Source organism: Leucoraja erinacea, chromosome 2, assembly GCF_028641065.1.
Source record: "Leucoraja erinacea ecotype New England chromosome 2, Leri_hhj_1, whole genome shotgun sequence".
Lineage (NCBI taxonomy): Eukaryota > Metazoa > Chordata > Chondrichthyes > Rajiformes > Rajidae > Leucoraja > Leucoraja erinaceus.
In genome coordinates this window covers 63,836,809-63,852,851 of record NC_073378.1, presented here as the reverse complement: position 1 = coordinate 63,852,851, position 16,043 = coordinate 63,836,809, and the positions used below count along the sequence as shown (strand labels likewise).

The window sequence follows — 16,043 nt, the reverse complement described above, 5'->3', positions numbered from 1 at the left end:
GTCTCCCATCAAATACTGAACTGTGTCTACATGTTTCCCCAATGTTCTTCATCCATTTGAAGCAAATGAACAAAAATAATTTAGACTCCCATGTGCCTAATTTTCCTGCATTTTTCCTCTACATTCTCAGACAGAGCCATGACGATGAAATGGATCTTAAGCATTGGAGTGAAGTGGGGCAGAGAATTGACATCTCATTGTTCATATAGTACTTAATTGACTGACTTACTCAAATCTTTACAAGGACATGTAAAAGAGATTAGAGACCATACTCCACTATCACTTTTGCTGTATTATAGTTAGCTTGTTCATTTGTTACATATGTGGAGAAAATAAAAATGTTAGTCTTTAAAGAAATTTGCAGGATAAGATCGTTAAAGACAGTTGGCTCAAGAAACCATGAGACAGGAACTTGCAATTGTTGATTGGGAGAGGCTGTTAGCAGTTTAAAGAGATGTCTGGCAAGTGGTGGACTTTTCAAAATGAGATTGGGAAAGGTCAAGGTTAACACTCTTCCTGTCAGAGTGCTGGTGGAATTAGGGGCCGTGGCTGATGAGAGATATTGGTCAGGAAAGAGAGGCATATGTCAGATACAGCAGCTGGGATCAATCGAGTCTCTCGAGAACTATAAGGGACATAGAAGTACACTTACGAAGGAAATCAGAAGAGCTAAGAGAGGCCATGAGGCATCCTTGGCAGATAAGGTAAAGGAGAATCCCAAGAGATTCTACAAGTATATTCAAAGCAAAAGGGTGACTAGGGAAAGAACAGTTCCCATTAAGAATCAGACTGGTCTTCGATGTGTAATGTGGAGTTGTCAGTTCTTGTATGAACACTTCTCATCTGTATTCATGTACAGAAGATCACAGAAGCAGAGGAATTTAAAGAGAACAGTAAGGTCCAGAAACATCTAAGATGTATCTTAGTGTTTATGAATAGAGATACCTGCACAGAACTGTACACAAAAATGAATGTTCCTGTACTCCATACGTGATAAAGTACCGTTTAACAAAGTGCCATTGAATTGAATACAGTACATCAATATTGGACGGAGGAGGTGCTGGTGGATTTCAGACATCTTAAGGTGAATAGATTCCAAGTGCATGACCTAGTGTAAATTTGGACATCGTGGGAAGCAAGGGAAGAAATTGTTGGGTCCTGGCAGTCTTCTTTACCCACAGATGAGATACTGAAAGACTGGACGGTGGCTAATGGCATGTGTTTACTTAAGAAGAGCTGCAAGGACAAGCCAGGGAACTAAAGGTTGGTAAGTCTAAAATCAGTGGTGGGAACATTACTGGAGGTGATCCTGGAGTCCAAGGTCCATCTTCATTTAGAAAGGCAAGGACAGAGTAGGGATACTCAGCACAGGCTTTGAGCGTCTCATGAAATGGGTGATTTGAAGAGCTTTGAGAAGGACAGTGGGGAAAACTTCATCTCCATGGACTTTAGCAAGGTTTTTGACAAAGTCATGCATGATACACTGGTCGGGAAGGTAATAGTAGTGGAAGATATTAGCAGCTGATAACAGAGGGTGATAATAGCATTGTTTTTCTGTTTGGAGGCTTGCCATGAGTGGTGTGTCACAGGGATTTTGGTGCCGGGTCCCCTGTTGTCATATATATTAACTATTTTGGTTATAATGTTGGTGGGTTCATTAATACATTCTCGAATTATACCCAAATTGGTGGTGTAGTGGACTGTAAATAAGGCTGTCCATGGTTACAACAGGATATTGATCAAGAGAGAACTATGGGTACAAACATGTTCTAGTTTTATTTCAGGTTTCGAGTATCCATCTCATTTTAATTTTGGATTCAAGATTTTATGAAAATAATCTTCTGTATCTTTCAGCTTTCCCATTATAATGGATTTATTAATCAGATACTAAAGATTCCAAATAAAAGAAAAATGTGCAGGAGGAAAAGTATCAGAATTCCAGAAGTATCAAACATGAAAATTTAATCGCAAAATTATTTTTGTATTTAATAGGATTAGGAGAATATTAAATGAATCTCAGGATTACCTGGTATTTTATGCTACATGACAGTATAACACTGGACTGCAATCCAATTTATTATATGGTTATCTTTAGAGTGAACTTGGAATAAGCATTTACTTTGGAAAGCTAAGCTTGTGGCTATGATTTTCTGATACATTTATAATGTCTTGAATTTCCTAATTTCATTGACTTTCACTGTAGATATTATGGATATTTATAGCTGACAAAAAAATGTGGTGAGACCATAATTATAATGTTTGTGAAAATTAAATAAAACATTTTTTATGAACTTTGGTTCAAAAATGCTTGACCTCTTCACTGTGATGCTTTAAGTAAGCAACTTATACATTAAGTAATTTATTTTAATTAAAAAATAAGAAAGGATCTTACTGAATTAAAATTGTCCCAATTCCTTGTAGACATCTGGAAAGACTTGGAAGAATGAAACAGTTTCTAGCAGAGAAAAAGATCTGCACTAATTATTCATGGCAGGCTAATAAATGTAGTACACAATGTAATTATAATACCACAGATCATGACAAAGAATGTTTCTTTTGTGTAATCCTTGAACCTTTGGAATTTTATTTTTGCAAATCTTGCACAGCACAGAAAAGGTAATTCTTTTGAGACAGTAATTGTGATTTGGAGCAAAGCCATTTGGCCATGTTTTACATTTGTGGGTCAGAATATCTCAGAAGTTCTTATAAGTTTGTTTTGCTGGAAAGCTTTCGTCTAATTTCATCAGCATTTATTAAAATTGATACATGACAATCTGCTCGTAGAATACAACGTTACTCGCAGCTGAACTAATTTTTTTATTATCTTGTTAGCACGGAGGAATGAGTTAACTACAAAGAAAATTCCATATTAATCAAACTTAATGTGTTGATTTCAACCAATTGATGATTGTGTGATTCCTTAAATGTGAGTATTTTTGCTAATTCTTATGTGCATATTTTGCCTGTGAAATAGGTTAATTCAGAGCATAACTGGTCACTATCGAGAGAAGTTGTAATTCAAACGATCACAGTTAAAGGAGATCGGAGAAAAATAGTAACTTTCATGTTGGATTCCACACAAATCACAGGTGAGTACCTTTCTGACAAATCATCTGAAAATCATCTGAAAATGACAAGCGATCCATAGCTGCCAAATGGGCACTGTTTCTCTCTCCACCAATGCTGCATGATAGACTGATAGACTGTTCTGGCATGTTTTTTTTTTGGGGGGGGGTGGGGGGGGGGAAGAAAGGTTATTTCAGATTTCCAGCTTTTGTATCTGTTTAGTAAAGTGATTCATTTGTGAATTTTCAAAATTTACTTCCAGCTTTCTAGCATTTACATTTTTGTCTTCTATTACACCATGAAACTTGGAACTCCCTATGGAGATAAGATTTTTTTTAACCACTTGCCAAAGCTTCCCTATATTCTGAACAGAAAGAGGTCAATTAAACAAATGAGCTTATATATAACCATATAACCGTATAACAATTACAGCACGGAAACAGGCCATCTCGACCCTTCTAGTCCGTGCCGAACACGTATTCTCCCCTAGTCCCATATACCTGCGCTCAGACCATAACCCTCCATTCCTTTCCCGTCCATATAACTATCCAATTTATTTTTAAATGATAAAAACGAACCTGCCTCCACCACCTTCACTGGAAGCTGAGTAAAGAAGTTCCCCCTCATGTTACCCCTAAACTTCTGTCCCTTAATTCTCAAGTCATGTCCCCTTGTTTGAATCTTCCCTACTCTCAGTGGGAAAAGCTTATCCATGTCAACTTTGTCTATCCCCCTCATAATTTTAAAGACCTCTATCAAGTCCCCCCTTAACCTTCTGCACTCCAAAGAATAAAGCCCTAACTTGTTCAACCTTTCTCTGTAACTTAGTTGCTGAAACCCAGGCAACATTCCAGTAAATCTCCTCTGTACTCTCTCTCTATTTTGTTGACATCCTTCCTATAATTAGGCAACCAAAATTGTACACCATACTCCAGAATTGGCCTCACCAATGCCTTGTACAATTTTAACATTACATCCCAACTTCTATACTCAATGCTCTGATCTATAAAGGCCAGCACACCAAAAGCTTTCTTTACCACCCTATCTACATGAGATTCCACTTTCAGGGAATTCCTAGATCCCTCTGTTCACCTGCATTCTTCAATTCCCTACCATTTACCATGTACGTCCTATTTTGATTTGTCCTGCCAAGATGTAGCACCTCACACTTATCAGCATTAAACTCCATTTGCCATCTTTCAGCCCACTCTTCCAACTGGCATAAATCTCTCTGTAGACTTTGAAAATCTACTTCCTTATCCACAACCTCACCTATCTTAGTATCATCTGCATACTTACTAATCCAATTTACCACACCATCATCCAGATCATTGATGTACATGACAAACAACAGTGGACCCAACACAGATCCCTGTGGCACCCCACTAGTCACTGGCCTCCAACCTGACAAACAACCATCCACCATTACTATCTGGCATCTCTCATTCAGCCACTGTTGAATCCATCTTGCTACTCCACTATTAATACCCAACAATTGAACCTACTTAACCAACCTTCCGATAACCTATATTAAAAGACAGAGCTCCAGGTGAGTTCATAGTAAAGGAACTATCAAAACAGGAACAAACATTGTGTAAAGTTTGCTTCCAGTGTACATATTTGCAGGTGTTAAGGTACAGCTGCTCCCATGCCTGCCCATAATCTTCAAAAACTCATGTGACTCATTATTTTATACAGATACATGCATAGGAAATGTTTGAAGGGATATGGGCCGAACATGCAAATGGGACTAACTAGCTCTGCTACAAAACATGACCAAATTGGGCCAAGGGAAGTTTGTCCATGTTACATGACTCAATGACACCATGATTCTGCACTGCACCACAGTCTGTAGGGAGCACTAAGATCACAATAACATTTCTCCGTTGTTGTGACCAAATAAATTGATCTGAACAGACACTTTCCCAAACAGGTAAGCATAAACTCAACAGCAAGTTGCAAAGACTACCAAGGTATGAGCAGAAATTTGCGAACTGAAGGAATGCAGCCTATAATATGGCCTTCTCCGTCTGACCTGTGTGGAGCTACAGTGGATAGGCAAAGTCCTCAATTCGTATTTCTCCTCTGCTTTTACCGTGGAGAAAGACATGAAGACTGGGGAACTTGAGACAGTTAATGGAGATGTCTTGGGGACAGTCCGCATTATAATCGAGAAGGTGTTGGACGTCGTAAGATGTACGAAAGTAGGTAAATCTCCCATGCTTGATCAGATATATCCGAGGCCACGATGGGAAGCTAGATAAAAAATTGCAGGTGATCTGGCTGAGATATGCAATCATTATGAGACACAGGTGAGGTGCCAGAAGACTGCAGGGTGGCTAATGTTGTGCCTCCATTTAAGAAGGGCTGCAAGAAAAAGCCTGAGAACTATTGATCAGTGAGCCTATCATCTGTGGTAGGCAAGTTAATGGAGAGGGTTCTGAGGGATAAGATATGAGTACATTAGGATGGACAAGACTGAATAGGGATAGTCAGCATGATTTTTTATATGGAAGATTGTAAAATAACCAAAATGATGGATGAGGGCAAAGCCATAGACATTGCCTATTGGGACATCAGCAAGGCATGTGATAAGGTTCTGAAGGTAGGCTGCTCTGGAAGGTTGTTTATTGAATGGAGGCCTGTGACTAGGGGTGTGCCTCAGGGATTGGGGCAGGGCACATTGGTGTTTGTGGTTTAATTCATTGATTTAGAAGAGAATGTTGAAAGTATATTTAGCAAGTTTGCAAATAATATTAAAATTGGTAGTGACGTAGATAGCGAAGATGGTTATCAACAATTACAGCGGGATCTTGATTAGTTGGACAAGTGGGTTGAGGAATATTGAATGGATTTGCTGCACATAAATGAGAGGTGTGCATTTTGGGAAGTCAAAGCAGGGTAGGACTTTCACAGTGAATGTCAGGGCCCTGGGGGTTTTGTAGAGCCCAGGAATCTAGAAGTGCAGTTTCCTTGAAAATGGCATCATAGGTAGGTAGGGTGACCTAGAAAGCCTTTGGTATATTGGCTTAACTCAGTCAAGGTATTGAGTACAGAAGTTGGGATGTTGTGTTACAGTTGTATAAGGCATTGGTGAGGCTGCATTTGGAGTATTGTGTTCAGTTTTGGACACCCTTCTATGGGAAGGATGTTGTTAAGCTGGAACGAGTGCAGACACGGTTTACGAGGACGTTGCCAGGACTTGAGGGCCTGAGCTACTGGGAGGGATTTGGCAGGCTAGGATTTTATTCCATGCAGTGCAGGAGGCTATGGGGTGATCTTATATAGGTGTGCAGGATCATGAGGGGGAATAGATAGTCTATTACATTGTATTTTACCAAGAGAAGGTAAATCATGAACCAGGAGACACAGGCTTAAGGTGAGAGGAGAAAGATTTAATGGGAACCTGAGGGGTATTTTTTTCACAGAGGAGGTAGTTGAGGCAAGTACTGTAATAACATTTTAAAGAGATTTTGACAGGTAATGGAAAGGAAAGGTTCAGTGGGATTTGGACCAAACATGGGCAGGTGGGGCTAGTGTAGATAGGGCAAATTGGTCAGCATAGGCAAGTTGGGCTCAACGGCCTGTTTCTGTGTTGTATGACACTATGACCTTGTAACTCACTTCACAGATACAATTAATGCATATTATCAAAAATTCCTTCAAGGCTCAGCTAGTCTACAATGTTATTCCATTATACTATGGTCTATTATCATTTGCTGCCAATTTAATCTCATGTGCAGAGGTGGACATGGAAACATTTTACCATTGCAATCTGCTCCATCGTGTTCTGTGATGCTTCTACATTAGTTACTGCAAGCACAAGTGTTTGACAAAGGTCAACAAGCTTAGCACATTTTATTTTACCTAATTTATGGCAACTTCATAGCTATTGCTCAGAATACTATTCAATCAGTAGTCATACAGCTTTGTTTATTGGCAAATTAATTAATCTGCAAAGATTGCTGCTTTCTTCTTACTCACCTGTATGTCAACTTGAAAGACATGGTTATACATAACCATTGGCTCAGAACCTGGGGGTTCTATCTAACGAAGAATCCAAGGAATTTTAAATCCCATTACCATGGAATTCAATTAGTATATCTTGTTTGATGTAAAGCCATTTAAGAAGCCGAATTTGTAGCAGCCTGGGAAATGTTCTACAATGTTCTAAAGATTAAATAGCAAAGAACTAAAATCTATGCTGGCCATGTCACAATTAGCAGTGAGCTTCATTTCCGGCAATTGCCAAGAACTGTCCAATGTGAAAAATGATTGACAAACATAGCATGACATATTCTCTAAGGTGCAAAGGTGCAAATTCTTATTCTTCTTTGCATGAAATAAAAAGAAACGCTGCCCAGAATAGAGTAAAATTCTAAATGGATCATACTCGCCTTTTCTCCATATGTATTGAAATTCAACATAGAATGCAAAATAAACTCCTAAATATTGAAGTTTTCACGGGATGCGAAACCACAATGCTGAAAAGCCAGAATTGTCATGGAGGAACTGCATTGCTTCTTAAGAGAATGTAGGCAAGGAATTCAATTCCAGATATTCCTCTAATTTTGCAAGATTGTAGGTGGAAAAAAACAAAGATCGCACCAGGTGAATTACACTTGAACTTAATGAAAGTAGGACTGAATGCTTGAATTTTGGAAGAACGTTATTACAAAGATGTTTTTTCTGTTATATCAAATAATAGCAGTTTGCTTTGCAAAAAATACCATATCACCACTGAACCATAACACTGCAGATCATATTGAATATAGTCATTGTATTCACCTACTCTTTGCAAAGCACCAATGAATGCCAGTTAAACGAGAAGATTTGTTAAACAATAACGATTGTTTCCAGGGCATGAATCCGGAGGTAGAAAATTGTGTTGCCTTGCGTCTAGCCTCAAAATGATTTGAGATTAAATGATGAAATGCCTCTCCCTGACCAGCAACGGGCTAATGGCGAAGGAGAAGACGAAACACACAGAAGTGCAACTTTCCTTTTCCAGTGTTTTTTAGTCTAGCCATATAGGTGCTAAAATGTTGGGGGGGGGGGGGGGGGGGGGGGGGGGGGGGGGGGGGGGATTTTTTTGAAGCGAATAGGATTGCTTTAATATTATTTCCACATGTAGATCAAAAATAATACAGAAGCAAGTGTGCTTCAAAATGGTTTCAAACAATTGTTGCATTTGCAATATTCGTACAGCCAAACCTTTCCCTAAAGCACCCTGGAATTCATGGCTGGGACCAGATTACATATCCAGGCTTGCCTGTGTTCAACGTTTGTGGTCTAACATTGTTTTTCATTTTATTTTTGCTCATTAGAAGAAGTATAGACCACAATGAAATGTTTATAGAATATACGGGATAAAACGAAGAAACCACAAGCTTACCAAAATGTAGGTAAATTATGTATCATTTCATAGAGAGGTGGGAGTATGGTGTTCAATCAGGGAAGGATTCTCATTGTCCTGGTGACTGGACAGAATGATTTATGGAGATGTCTTCGTTCCCCACCCTATGGTGAAGCGCATGCGTCAGGGGAAACAAAGGAAGCAAATTGCCATATACGTTAAATCTACTGCAGTCCCTTCCGAGAACTGCACGCCCAAATCATGTTGAAAGCGTATTATAGTGCAATTGTACATTATGATGCAAAATCTTAACGCGGGGGCGGGGTGTGGGTGTTGATCTCTTTCCAAAAAAACCTTAACATTTGGACAATAATTCTGCATGTGCAGATTAATGGTATTACAAGATGCAGTTTCTCCAGAACAGATGATCCGTGCACTTTCTCCTGCGGGCTTCAAGCCAGTGCATCGGTACAACGATTCCAGATGTGTTCGACCTAAAAGATCCCAATCATTTACAGTAAATCCCTTCATAACAATGATAGCCAAAAGGTTTCATCAAAGCAATAAAGTAAATGCCCTCAACGGTGGTCCGTTTGCTTTGAGAGAAGATCGCCATTGCAACTACTATCTTTTATTCTGTCTGTATTCACAAATACAAAATTCCATTCACATGATTCTGAAATAAAGAGCTCTAAAATATTAATCGGTCCAGATGTCTGGAATCAACTTGGTAAATATGCCCATCAATGGTTTTCACTCCGTGAATTTACAACAAAAAAAAGATCTAATGCAGCTGCCGTCCTTTCGCCTCGAGATTGGCTTGACTAATAATAAAACATGTCCCTGATATAGGCGACAGGTTAGTCAGTGAAGACTTGTTGACTTACACCTTTGCAGATCATTTCACAAAGCGTTAGCAAAGCTTTACACAGAACAAAAAGAACATGGTCTATAAGAGGATTCTGTGGAATGAACTGACACATAATCCATTCACACATCGCAACCCGTGTTCCTATAAAACGTACCCACTTCCCTCTCAGCGCAGTGGCTTCAGTCCTTGGCTGCTACAAAGAATTCAAGCCGCCGTCTGCTTTGGATCGCCCGGTGGACCAAACCCTTTAAAATGTTTGGGACAGATGCACGCCGCGGTATATTTATGTGCAGAAAGACTGCACGTCAGTCTCTTACCGTTATTCCGATCGCCCTTTTTCCCTGCTGCCCGGTCCTAAAGTGGACTTCGCCTGCGCTGCCTGTGTCTGACTGTGAAATGGGGAGGAGTGGGGGATTTTACGCGACACTCCTCCGCTGCTGCTGCTGCTGCTGCTGCTGCATTTCGCCTGAGAGTGTAGGCAGGAGCGACTAAACCTTAGCCCATTTGTAAAATAATATCCGAGATGGCGCTGTGAGCACATTTGGGCACTGGGATAGGCATCACGTGTCCTTTATTCCAAATTTAAACTTAAAAGAAATAACCGGCTTTGAAATATTTTAATTAAAGATTGTGTACCTTTCAATAAACTCTTCATTTTTTTCATAAAGACGACAAAATTCCTGACATTTTGTACACAAAACTTCCATGTAATTAATTTTTGGAACGGAATCACATACGTGCATTATATATATATTATTATTTTTTAAATGTCTTATTTCAAGGGCATGTTTTTAAAACCATGTCTTTAACCCAATGATTGCGGATTTTATGTCGTGCGAGCATGGATGCAGAGGGATGGGGTGGAGTGGTGGTGGGGGTGGTTGGAGGCAAACCATCAATGGGTCCTCTCCCTAAACGATGCCCCCAATTCACTTGCAAAGTGTCTTTTGGGTGGGGCTATTACAACCAGGAATAATTCATGTTAAATACTGGAGACTGGTTAAGAGCGCTGCAAATATCACAGCGAGAGACAAAGCTGGCTGGCGCCCCCTGCGTGTTCTTTGCCGATGTAACACCGCGCTGTCAGTCTGCATCTCGCTGTACCCGGGGTGTAGAAGAGTCCAATCAGTTCTGACCAGTTTAAAAAGCAAGTGATCAGTCAAACCTCATTCACCTTCCACCAACATACTAGAGAAGACTTAAAATAATAACGCAACTTTCAATAAAAAGTAACGAACTTACCAGAATCCGACTGATCTCGGACAGTCAACAGCTAGTGAACTTGTTATATCAGTTTTACAATCGGATGGAAGTTTTTCCGCAGCTTTTAAGATCATATGATGTAAACGTGTCTGTTAGTTCCAGAGACTGGTTTTGCTGAATGTTCATTCTTTGCTCGCTGCTTTTCTGAGTGTCACTGAGTGCACGTCAGTGCAACACTGCCGTTTCTGCGGCTGATCGGGGATCCTGCCATGCTTCAATTGGAGAGATTGGACTGAGGAGAGAGATTGAACTGAAGCGGCTACCAAGCAACCAGTGTGTGTGAGCAGAATGTTGAGCGGCCCCCGTCTCCGGGGAAACACTACGCTTTCTCTAGTCAGCCTTACCCTGTCTGCAAAAACACGCAGTCTGCACATCCGCACTGAAAGTGTGCCCGTTAGATGCATTCGAAGGGGGAAAACAAGCTAATTCTGTAACCCACAGTTATTGAAGCATAGGATGTCACTGAGCTATGGTGAATATGTCTCTGTAGGTTTCTTTTATATATGTACTTCAAAAGATACCCGCAAGTCAAAAAGATGCCTGTCCCGCTGAGGTGCTCCAGCATTTTTGTGTCTACCCGCAAGTCAATAGACAATAGGTGCAGGAGTAGGCCATTCGGCCCTTCGAGCCAGCACCGCCATTCAATGTGATCATGGCTGATCATCCCCAATCAGTATTCAAGAAGGACCCTCAGTCTGAAGAAGGGTTTCGGCCCGAAACGTTACCTATTTCCTTCGTTCCATAGATGCTGCTGCACCCGCTGAGTTTCTCCAGCATTTTTGTGTACCATCCCCAATCAGTACCCCGTTCCTCCCCATATCCCCTGACTCCGCTATTTTTAAGAGCCCTATCTAGCTCTCTCTTGGTGGCCACTTTGTTTAACGCTGCCGCAAACAATTGAACCTTATAATAAATCATGTTAAGACAAAGCGCTGAGCAAAGATTTTAACATTTGTATTTTTTGGTTCCCTTGCAAATCTTCACATTCGTTTTTGTTTTCATAACAAGCATTGTTTTGCCAGCACATCCCAAGCTAATCTAACAGTCAAGATATCCGTTTTTTTTATAACGGGATATCAATCAGCTGCAGAAATGGGCGAAGAAATGGCAGATGGAGTTTAACCACAGCAATCGTGAGATATTGCATTGTGGGTGGTTGGAAGGAGAGAATATACAGTTAATGACAAGACTCGTAACAGCAATGATGTGCAGAGGGATCTTGGGGTCCAAGTAGTTCATAGCTCACTAAAGGTGGCACCACAAGTGGATAGGGTGGTAAAGAAGGTGTATGGTCAGTGCAAGGGGCATTGAATATAAGAGTCAGGAAATCATGATGCCACTCTATCGGACTTTGGTTAGGCTGGATTTAGAATATTGCATGCAGTTTTGGTCGCCCCATTACAGGAAAGATATAAAGGCTTTGGAGAGGGAGACTCTACAAACTCCGTACAGACAGCAACCATAGTCAGGATCAAACCTAGGTGGCTGACGCTGTAAAGGGCCTGTCCCACTTGGGCCATCACTTACGCGACAGACCGCTAGTGACAGTCGCGCGACAGTCCCGCGAGAGTCGCATGCGTCATCATGCGCCCGCACAGTCGTCTGGAGCGAGTGACGTAATTTGAAGATGGACATAAAATGCAGGAGTAACTCAGCGGGACCAGCAGCATCTCTGGAGAGAAGCAATGGATGATGTTTCGGGTCGAGACTCTTCTTCAGTCTCCAGAGATACTGCCGATCCCGCTGAGTTACTCCTGCATTTTGTGTCTATCTTTAATTTTCTTGGCCCCGCTCTGGGAGTAGGAGAGGGGGCGGATCCGGATCCGCAACGGCTGTGAGCCCCAGGCTGAGTTCGACGATCTGCTTCTGCTGCTGTTGGAGGTGAGACGTTGTGTCGTGCCAGGGTCTTGGGCCTGTCCCACTTTGGCCGTCAGTTACGCGACAGGCCGGTGGCGAGTGAAGATTTCGTGCAGGATGAAGTCCACACTCCTCCACGCCCCTCCACCCCACTCCATGCGCCCGTCCCCGCGCTACCCACACAGTAGCAGGTCGCGTAAATGTCGCACGAAAGACAGCAAAGTGGGACAGGCCCTTAAGGCAGCAACTCTGACGCTGTAAGGCAGCAACTCTACCGCTGCGCAACCTCTTTATACTATATTCAATGTACGCTCCCAGTCCTGATGCAAGTTCCCAGCCAAAAATGTTACCATCCCTTTGCCTCCACAGATACTGCCTGAACAACTGAATTCCTTCAGCAGACTGTTTATTTGTTAGAGATTCAAGAATCTGTAATATCTTGTGTCTCCTGAACATGATGGCCTGGGGTCGGCTGGTGCTTCCATTCAAAACCATATTTCAATCCCTCTTCCTTGCCATCATTTCTAGATTAATTAAAATACTTGAAGACTGGAATCAGACAGACTGACAGTGATAAAATAAAGTTTATTTTCTACCAGGTCAAGAGGCAGAGATGGGCACACATTGTATCTTTCAACTGAGTGAGTTGTTAGCAAGGAAGGTGAAGAGCAAACTAATTGTAAGCCAGTTCACATATGAATTTTCCATACAGAAATCAACAGCTACATTTCACACAATAATGATTATACTTTAGAAGTATTCCATGGCCGACAAGAGTTTTTTAATGTTCCTTGTTATCGGAGTCTCAGCACCTTAATAAAAAATACAAACATTGTGCTGGAAACATTGTTTGTCAACTAGAGTAATCGAGCAATATACGGAAACAGACCCTTTATCCAACTTGCCCATGCTGACCATGATGTACCATCTACTCTAGTCCCATCTGTCCGCATTTGACCCATATCCCTCTAAATCTTTCCTAAGGAATGAGCAAAAGAGTGGACCAAAGAACTGGCACATGCACAATGGGCCATTTTTCAATACGTCACTGGTACAATATCCTCTACTCTCTGAAAGCAGTGATGCTTTAGTGTCAGCTAGTTCCATGTACCCACTGCCCACTGTATGACAACACTGCTGTGGTATTTCCATTGAACAGAAGGAACATGTCTCTCCATATTGCATAGAGTCATAGCAGCGTGGAAACAGGCCCAACTTGCCCAAACTGACCAACATGCCCCAAGATGAGTCCCATTTTTTATTTCCTCCACATTCCAGCCAACCCCCCAGATACTCCTATTTTCCTACACACTAGGAACAAATTGCAGTGGCCATTTAACATATAACCCACTGCATTTGGGATATGGGGGGAAACCAGAGAACCAGGAGAAAACCCATTGTCACAGGGAGGACATACAAATCCCATACAGACAGGCCTGGGATAAGGATTAAATATGAGTCACAGGAACTATCAGGCAGCAGCTCCACAAGTTTTGCCACAGTGTCTCCCATCTCTTAGACGCTCTGCATATTAAAAACATCCTCATTCTTGGACGTTAAAAGGGTTAATTGAATCTTGCTTGTAGCCAGTCTAATGGAGAGGCTACTTTTCTTTTCATATTCCTCGTCATCCAAGGTGACATAATCTTAGCGTCTTTGCCCTGCACTCTAGCAGGAACATGCTGGCCCTGAACTCTCCATATCACGTTTGTGAAAGCCTTCCACTAGACAGACATCCCTTTGTATGAAATTCTGGTTCATGAAATGTGTGTCCGAGTGATTGCTTAGCTTTGTTTACATGTACTCTGCAATCTCATTAATACTTTGGACAGCAGGAATTCTTCACGCCAGCCCTCTTTAATCTGTCATAATCCTGATAGCTGTTAGATAATTTGGGCTGTGTTGATTTATCAGTAAGGAAGAATTAATGCTAACATAATCTTACTAAATTATACTTATCCTTGGTGTCACTTTTTAAACTATATGGTTAATTTCCCTTTTCTAAATATTGTTAGCAGCTCTTTGTTATCTACTCATTTTCTCTTGTGATTACTTCTGCTTCATAGTATCTTTCTATTATTGCCAAATGTCATTAATACTCAAGGGACTGGGTCCTGCCTGGGAAAAACATATAATTTATACCATCCTTGAATTCAGACCAGATCCTGGAAATGTTGAAAAAGATGAAGAAACATAGAAACATAGAAATTAGGTGCAGGAGTAAGCCATTTGGCCCTTCGAGCCTGCACCGCTCATTCATACTATGGACAGCAGGAATTCTTCCAACTCAGCCATCTTACCTGTCATAATTCCATAGCTGTTAGATCCCCTTAGGCTGTGTTGATTTATCAGTACTCCCTCTTAATGCTAACCATGAATCTGGCCTAAATTACCTTATCCTGTTCCAGAGATTCCTTCGCTAGTGTGAAAAAAAGTTTTCTCATCTCGGTTTGTCACTTTTTTCCCCCTTATGGTTAAGCTGTGACCCCTTGTCCTGGACTAAATATTGTTAACAATCTCTCCTGTTATCTACTCTGTTTCTCTTAAGAATTACTTCTGCTTCTATAAGATCTTTCTATCAATCTTCCAAATGTCATTAATACTCAAGGAACTGGGTCCTGCCTGGGAAAAACATATAATTTATATCATCCTTGAATTCAGAACAGATCCTGGAAATGTTGAAAAAGATGAAGAAGAAAGCAAAGATGGTCAGGTAAATTAAACAATGCTGATTTTTTTTTAACCATATGGTGTATGAATTCTGTTTACCTTTCATCACTTTGTAAATATCATTAACTTTTTATAATAGTACCGAGAATAAAGGACAGCTTCACCCGAATGGTCAGCCAACACCAAATGCAGTCAGATATTATCGACTGTGGAAATCGGAAATTAAAAAAAGGAAATACTCCATAGAAACATATAAAATAGGTGCAGGGGTATTAGGCCATTCGGCCCTTTGAGCGTGCACCACCATTCAATATGATCATGGCAGTTCATCCAACTCAGTATCCTGTACCTGCCTTCTCTCCACACCCCCTGATCCCTTTAGCCACAAGGGCCACATCTAACTCCCTCTTAAATATAGCCAATTAACTGGCCTCAACTACTTCCTGTGGCAGAGAATTCGACAGATTCACCACTCTCTGTGTGAAAAAAAAAATTCTCATCTCGGTCCTAAAAGACTTCCCCGTTATCCTTAAACTGTGACCCCTTGTTCTGGACTTCCCCAACATCGGGAACAATCTTCTTGAATCTAGCCTGTTCAACCCCTTAAGAATTTTGTAAGTTTTTATAAGATCCCCCCTCAATCTTCTAAATTCCAGCGAGTACAAGCCGAGTCTATCCAGTCTTTCTTCATATGAAAGTCCTGCTATCCCAGGAATCAGTCTGGTGAACCTTCTCTGTACTCCCTCTATGGCAAGAATGTATTTCCTCAGATTAAGAGATCAAAACTGTACGCAATACTCCTGGTGTGGTCTCACCAAGGCCCTGTACAATTGCAGTAGAACCTCCCTGCTCCTATACTCCAATCCTTTTGCTATGAATGCTAACATACCATCCGCTTTCTTCACTGCCTGCTGCACCTGCATGCCTACTTTCAATGACTGGTGTACCATGACACCCAGG

General features: G+C 41.1%; 1 protein-coding gene across 2 annotated transcripts in view; it reads right to left on the bottom strand.

The window, feature by feature from the left end:
- LOC129710917 (brain acid soluble protein 1 homolog) overlaps nucleotides 1-10,810 on the bottom strand; it is a 67,580-nt gene extending 56,770 nt beyond the window's left edge. Inside the window, exon 1 of one of the 2 annotated variants that reach the window (XM_055658234.1) lies at nucleotides 10,536-10,810. The gene's annotated coding sequence lies outside the window, so the exon portion shown is untranslated. Of the gene's footprint in view, nucleotides 1-9,610; nucleotides 9,795-10,535 lie in introns of those variants that run through there. The other variant, XM_055658226.1, reaches the window with a different exon arrangement.
- Between the last annotated feature and the right edge of the window lie 5,233 nt (nucleotides 10,811-16,043).